We start from the raw sequence: 6773 nt of genomic DNA, 5'->3' as shown, positions 1-6773 counted from the left end.
TTTTCTTCTTCACCTTCCGGAACCCCTATCACCCTCAGGTTTGGTTCTTTCACATAATCCCACATTTCTTGTAGGCTTATTTCTTTTCTTTTAATTTTCTGCTCGATTTCTGTGACTGACTTATTTAATTGGAAGGAGTTGTCTTCAATCTCTGAGATTCTTTCTTCCATTTGATCTACCCTATTCTTGAGGCTTTCCACTGTGGTTTTAGTTCCCTAAATAAGCCATTCATTTCCAGGAGATTGGTTTGATTTTTCTTTAATATTTCAATTTCTTTAGTGAATTTTTCTTCCAAGTCCTGGATTTTTTTGTGGTTTCTTTGTGTTGGTTATCCATTTTTTCTTGCATATCATTTAGTTTTCTTACAATCCATGTTTGAAATTCTTCTTCTGTCATTTTATAGTTCTGAGTTTGGTTAATGTCCATTGCTGGGGAGCTGTTGTTCCTCTTTGGTGGTGTGCTTTCTGTTTGAGTCTTCATATTCCCAGAGTTCTTTTGCTGGTTCCTTCCCATCTGTATCAGTTGTTCCTTCTTGCCTTTAGATTTTTGTTTGGATAATGACACAGCCTGTTTAGTCTCTGATCCAGTAGGTGGTGTCTGTGGGTGAGATTCGACCACACTCTTTATCGTCAATTAGTAGATGCAGTAAAAGGGTGTGTAGGATGACCTCCCTGTCAGTAGGTGGCACTTTCTGGGTGGAGTGAGCTGCAGTGCTGTTTTTGGGTCCTGTAGCCAGCTCTTGTTCCTCTGGAGAGGCCCTCTTGTGCCTCAGGTGGTGCGTGGAGCCCTGGGACTTCCAGGTGTGTCCTTATTCTCCATCTCAGTGGGGGAAGGACTGGGAGTGAGTCTGGGTGGGGCAGGGTTGGGTAGCCTGCCCTCAGGCTCCACGACTGCTGTTAGCAGGGGTCAAAGGTCTGTTCTTTATTGCTGTGCAAAGCTGCCAGGAGGGGCTGAAATGGCTCCACTCAGCTGATAGTCTGGGCTTGGGGGTGGGGTTGTCCTAGACCCACACTCTGGAGCAGGTGTTGCTCCCCTCCACTCTCCCCCTCTCCGTGGCCTCTCCCAGGCCTCTGCCAGCAAGCGAGACCTCAGGCCAATGGATCTCCCCTGGCTGTGACATGGGCTGGGAGGTTCCCTACCCAGGATCATTGTCTGAACTGGGTGCACAGCCCTCTTTTGGGAGGAGGGTTGCCGCTCAGGCATTCTGATCTGCCCCTGAAGGCACACACTCCTCAGTAGGGTCTTTCACAGATCTCTCTTCTGTGCCCTGGGGCAGTGCAATCTTGACCTGGGTGTACAGGGTCTGGTCTGCAGGCCTGTCCCCTGGACCCTGGAGATCAATCCCTTACTCTGCCAGGGGGAGGGGTGCTGATCTTGAATCACCTGCAGGGTGCCCAAGCTGGATCGATTTCGCTCCACCTCAGGATTTGCCCTGCTTTTCTGGAGTCCCCAGGCAAGCAGCATCTGGGAGGGCTGGTGGATAGGGAGCTCGCAGTCTGAGTACCCCTCAGTCTGTTGTAGGGCCCCAAAAGGAAAGGTCCCTTTCCTTGGCGATGCCTCCGTGTGATGTCTAAATTGTCTCTCTGGGCACCCATGGGTAGGCAAGGGGAAGGAGAGAATGGAGCAATATGGCGTCTGCTGATAGGCTCGGGTCTGCACGCGGGGAGGTGTCCCGAGGGAGCTGGGGGCCCGGCACCGTGTCTGCAAGAGGCCACTGCTTACTGGCGGCAGCCGTCTCTGGGCTGGTGTCGGCAGGTCTCTCCAGCCGCTCAGGAGCCCACCAGCAGTCCGAGATGCAAGGGAGGGGGAAGTTATCTGCTCCACCTACCCTTGGTCTCCAAGCCTCTCGGGGACCTTTCTCTTTCCAGTTTTCCTCCGCAATGTCTTCCTGTGGAGTCTCCTGTAGTTTCAGGCACCCTTTCTTCCGACCCTCACCCGATCTATGTTTCTCTGTTAGTTTATTTTTTTCTCTTTCTTCTAAAATTTGTCTTTTTTTCAGAGACATTCTGACTGGCAGCTTTTCTTGTCCGCCATGTTGGCTCCTCCTTGTATATATGAACTCTTACAATTCAATAATAGGCAAACAAATGTGCCCCAAAAACTGGCCAAAAGATTTCAACACTTTACAAAAGGAATATATAATTATACAAAATTGACCAATAAGCAAATGAAAAGATGTCAAAGTAAAGAAATTCAAATTAAAATCAAAATGAGGTAGTGTTCAACATCTGCTAGATCTAAGTTAAAAATTCTATTAAAATCAATTGTTAGCAATGATATAGAGCACCTGGAATTGTCATATATTGCTGGTGGGAGGGCAAAATGTTAGAGAATTTTGGAAAAAATTCAACATTTAGAAAAAAAGATGGCTGTATTTCAAAAAGTTAAACTGTTGTTACCAAATGATTCCAATCCTAGGTATTTATCCAAGATAAATGATTACATCTGTCGACACAAAGATATATTTGCAAATATTTATAACAGAATTATTCATACTAACTAAAACCTAGAAGCATCCCAAATATCCAACAACTGTTGAATAATAAACTAGTATAACATATTCATACAATGCAATAATATTCAGCAATAAAAAGGAATAGTACTATATAGCACACTATAGATTAGTACAAAAAAAAAAGCATTGTCAGTAAAAGAATTCAAGTAAAAGAGACAATTTATGATCCTTTTTTCTGACTTGAGGCAGTCTCACTCTGCTGCCCTGGCTAGAGTGCATGTGGCATCATCAGAGCTCACTGCAGCCTCAAATTCCTGGGCTCAAGCAATCCTTCTGCCTCAGTCTCCTAAGTAACTGGGATTATAGGCGTGTGCCACTAAGCCTAGCTAATTTTTTTTATTTTTTGTGGAGATGGGGTCTTGCTAGCTTTCCCAGGCTGACCTCAAATTTATGATCCCTTTTATAGGAAATTCCAGAAAATATGAAACTTGCATAACAGAAAAAGATTGATTGCCTGTGGTCTAAGGTAGAGAAAGAAGGTGGGCTCTGCAAGGTTCCAGGATCAATGGCAAAGAGTAAAATAAAACTTTTTAGGGTAAGGGGATACTCTATATCTTTATTGTGGTGATGGGTACACAACTGTTTAAAATTATTAAAATTCATCCAGTTGCCAATTGTTAAAATTCAATTATTAAATGCCAATTATTAAAATTCATCCAGTTGCCAATCTTTTTTAAAAAAATTATTTTATTGTGATAAGAACATAACATGAAATCTACCTCCTTAATATATTTTTGAGTGTTCAATACATTATTGGTGACTATAGTGCATTATTCTACAGCAGATATCTAGAGATTGTTCATCTTACTTAACTGAAACTTTATGCTCGTTGATTAATAACACTGTATTTCTCCTTTTCCTTGGCCCCTGGCAACTAACTGTACTCTTAAAATATATTAATTGTATTGTACATAAATAATACTTTAACATTAATAAAAATACCAATGCTTCATGTATCTTGAAGCTTTCTTGCTGGATATACACACATTTAGGATTATTTTGTCTTTTCTGTGAATTGATTCTTTTGTCATTATACAATGTTCCTTTTAATCTCTGCTAATTTCCTTGTTCTGAAATTTACTCTTATATTATATCCACCTGCTTCTTCTTTGATTAATATTTCTGTGGTATAACTCTTCTATATTTTTCCTTTCACTTATCTTTTCTTTATATTTTAAGTGGGTTTCTGGTAGACAATAATCTTTTGGTTTTGCTTTTTTAACCAATCTAACAATCTCTGTCTTTTAGTTGGTATGTTTAGATAGGAGAGGAATAAGGAAGAGATAAATAAAAAATTACGATTAGAGACTTCAACATTCTCTTCTCTCAGACATTGATGGAAGAGACAGAAAATCTTAAATGTAATAGACATTTGTAGAATCCTCCACTCAATATCATCAGAATAACTATTCTTTACTAGTGCATGTGAAGTATTCACTAAAATAATTAATATCCTGTGTCATAACGCAAACTTTAACAATATTAAAATACTTGAAATCATGTAAGTATCTTTTTTGGCCATATGATGTAAACAAAATTAAACTTGATATGAATAACAAAGATGTCAAAAAAATCAATATAATTATTTGAAATTAAATATTTCAAACATCAAGAAAGTACTATAACAGACACTTATATAACCACAGTGTAGATTAAAGAAATGTTAACATTTGCCATGTTTATTTATTATATTTACTTTGCAAGTAATGAAATGTCGTAGATACAACTCTCCATCAAATTCCCCACCTACCCTCTCCAAATACAGTCACCATTCCTAAGTCTACTTGCATTCATTGCAATTTTCATTTATTAATCAATAGTTATTATTTTAGTACTATGTACGTGATGATACAAGTAAATCTAGTCTATTTATTTTAACTGCTGTGTCAGAGACTTTAGAATTGAAACTGAGTTTTCTGAGCCTTAGAATCTTAGGTAATATTCTTGCCACCTCATAACATGTTGATAACTGAAGGAGATAATTGTGTGAATGATCCACATACACTATCTACTTTACATGATTATAAGGTAGATATTTATCTTTCTTCTAAAATATCCACCCCCTTTATTGATGTGCTATGATTCGGCGTGGCTATTGCTATTGTTTCTTTCCTGTTTTTTTCTTTTTCTTTTTTTTTGAGACAGAGTCCTGCTCTGTCACCCAGGCTAGAGTGCAGTGATGTCATCGTAGTTTACTACGACCTCCAACTCCTGGGCTCAAGAGATCCTCCTTCCTTGGCCTCCAGAGTAGCTGGGACTATAGGCCCGTGACACCACGCCTGGCTAATTTTTCTATTTTTAGAAGAGATGGGGGCTTGCTCTTGCTCAAGCTGGTCTTGAACTCCTGAGCTCAAGCAATCTCCCACCTCGTACTCCCACAGTGCTAGGATTACAGGTGTGAGCCACCACACCTGGCCTTGCTATTGTTTGTAAATCATTATAATTTTGTTTCAATAAATATCATCATATTTTCTTTGCCAGCAGATGATATAAAAAGCTTTTATTAAAACCTTTACATTAATATTGACATGGTCTTATTTAGCTTAACATGCTCCAGACACTTTAGTAACCCATTCTATTATCATGTCCAACTGGCAAAACAAAAAAATAGCTTCTAATCTCTGACTCGTTTTTACTGGACCAGAGGTGGTGGCACAGGTAAATGGTCTCTGTCGTGCTATAACCAACCATAGGTGTCATTTTGTCAAAGCTACTTCATCTGAACCAAGGAAAGGCAGCTTAAGCCCTTTAAAAGTAGCTTCCTTGTTCAGGAGCTCAAGTTTGCCTAGCCCATGGATTCTAGTATTTATACAACATTAAGTTCATTTAAATCAGAAATACTTGGTGTATTTTACCATGGTCTTTAAGATTTTCAATACTGTCCTGTACTTCTATTGATAAAGAAGAAAGGTATTATGCAGCTGTACCACTATTTATTATACATAACCTTGCCTATGTTTAAGTCACAAAATACAAATGTGTAAAACTAAGAAAGACTGTATGAATAAGAGCCAAGGAAGAGAGTGGAGATTGGGAGGGCATGAGAAGAGCAGAGTAGAGAGAATTTTTACCAGAAATGCCAAGTTAAAGAAAATCACTGCCATTGAGCCCAAAAATTAAGTCTAAGCTTCCTGGTAGCAAAAGCAAAGAAGGAATGCATTATGTAGTTTGAATTATCTAATAAATGATAGCCTATTTCTTTTCTTGGCACATAATTGTTAAATAAATATGTCTTGAATAAATAAGAAGCAACTTACTGTGTGAGTTTAGAATCAGCTATGTCTTCAATAACAATGAAAAAAATTCTTCATCCTAGTTTTTTGTACTGACCTTTAATAAAAGGAAAGAATTGCTCTTTTATTAGTTCTGTAAAAGTTAAGATACACAAATTATGATATTAATAAATATAAATGGAGTAAATGATTAAATTGAAAAGGCAGAGATTTTGGGTCTAGATTAAAAATAAATATGACCTCATTATATCCTATCCACAATAAACACACTTTAAATATAAATACATAAACAGATTACAGAAGGAAAATGAGATACATTAATTTAATAAAACCTGGAGTAGATATATTAACTTAAAACGAAGTAGATTTCGGCACTAAGAGTGTTACCTGAGATACAGTGGTATATTTCATAATGATAAAAGGATCAGTTCATCGGTAAAAACACAGCAAAATAGCACACAAATACCCACCTTTCCATTATTCTCCATTCTCTTATTGTTACTTTATTGAACATATCAGTTGGTCACCACTGCAGCTGTGTTCATGTTGTTTATTTGTTGTCTCCCTCTGTTAGGATGTAAGCTTTCCAAAAGTAAGAACTTGGACTTCTTTGCTTATAACTGTGTCTTTACCACCTAAACAGTGCCTGGAATATAGAATAACACATAAATATTTCTTGATTGAATAAATATCCCATTTAACCTGAAATAAGATTAAGGTCATTAAGTGCTTAGAATCAGACTATAGTTATATAATCGATTTTTCTAATACCAAAATAATATTTAGAAAGTCCATAAATATAGATTATTAGACATGAGGCTATAATTATTTTTATTCACTTTTGAATCATGTTGCTTTTATTGGTTTCAAATAGTACAGATGTTTACTGGCAACATATGAAAAATTAAACAAAAGAACTAAACACAGCCGGGCGCAATGGCTCACACCTGTAATCCTAGCACTCTGGGAGGCTGAGGCAGGCGGATTGTTTGAGCTCAGGAGTTCAAAACCAGTCTGAGCAAGAG

Source organism: Propithecus coquereli, unplaced genomic scaffold (genome assembly GCF_000956105.1).
Source record: "Propithecus coquereli isolate 6110/MARCELLA unplaced genomic scaffold, Pcoq_1.0 Scaffold24, whole genome shotgun sequence".
NCBI classification, from domain to species: Eukaryota; Metazoa; Chordata; class Mammalia; order Primates; family Indriidae; genus Propithecus; species Propithecus coquereli.
This window is presented reverse-complemented; position numbering follows the sequence as displayed.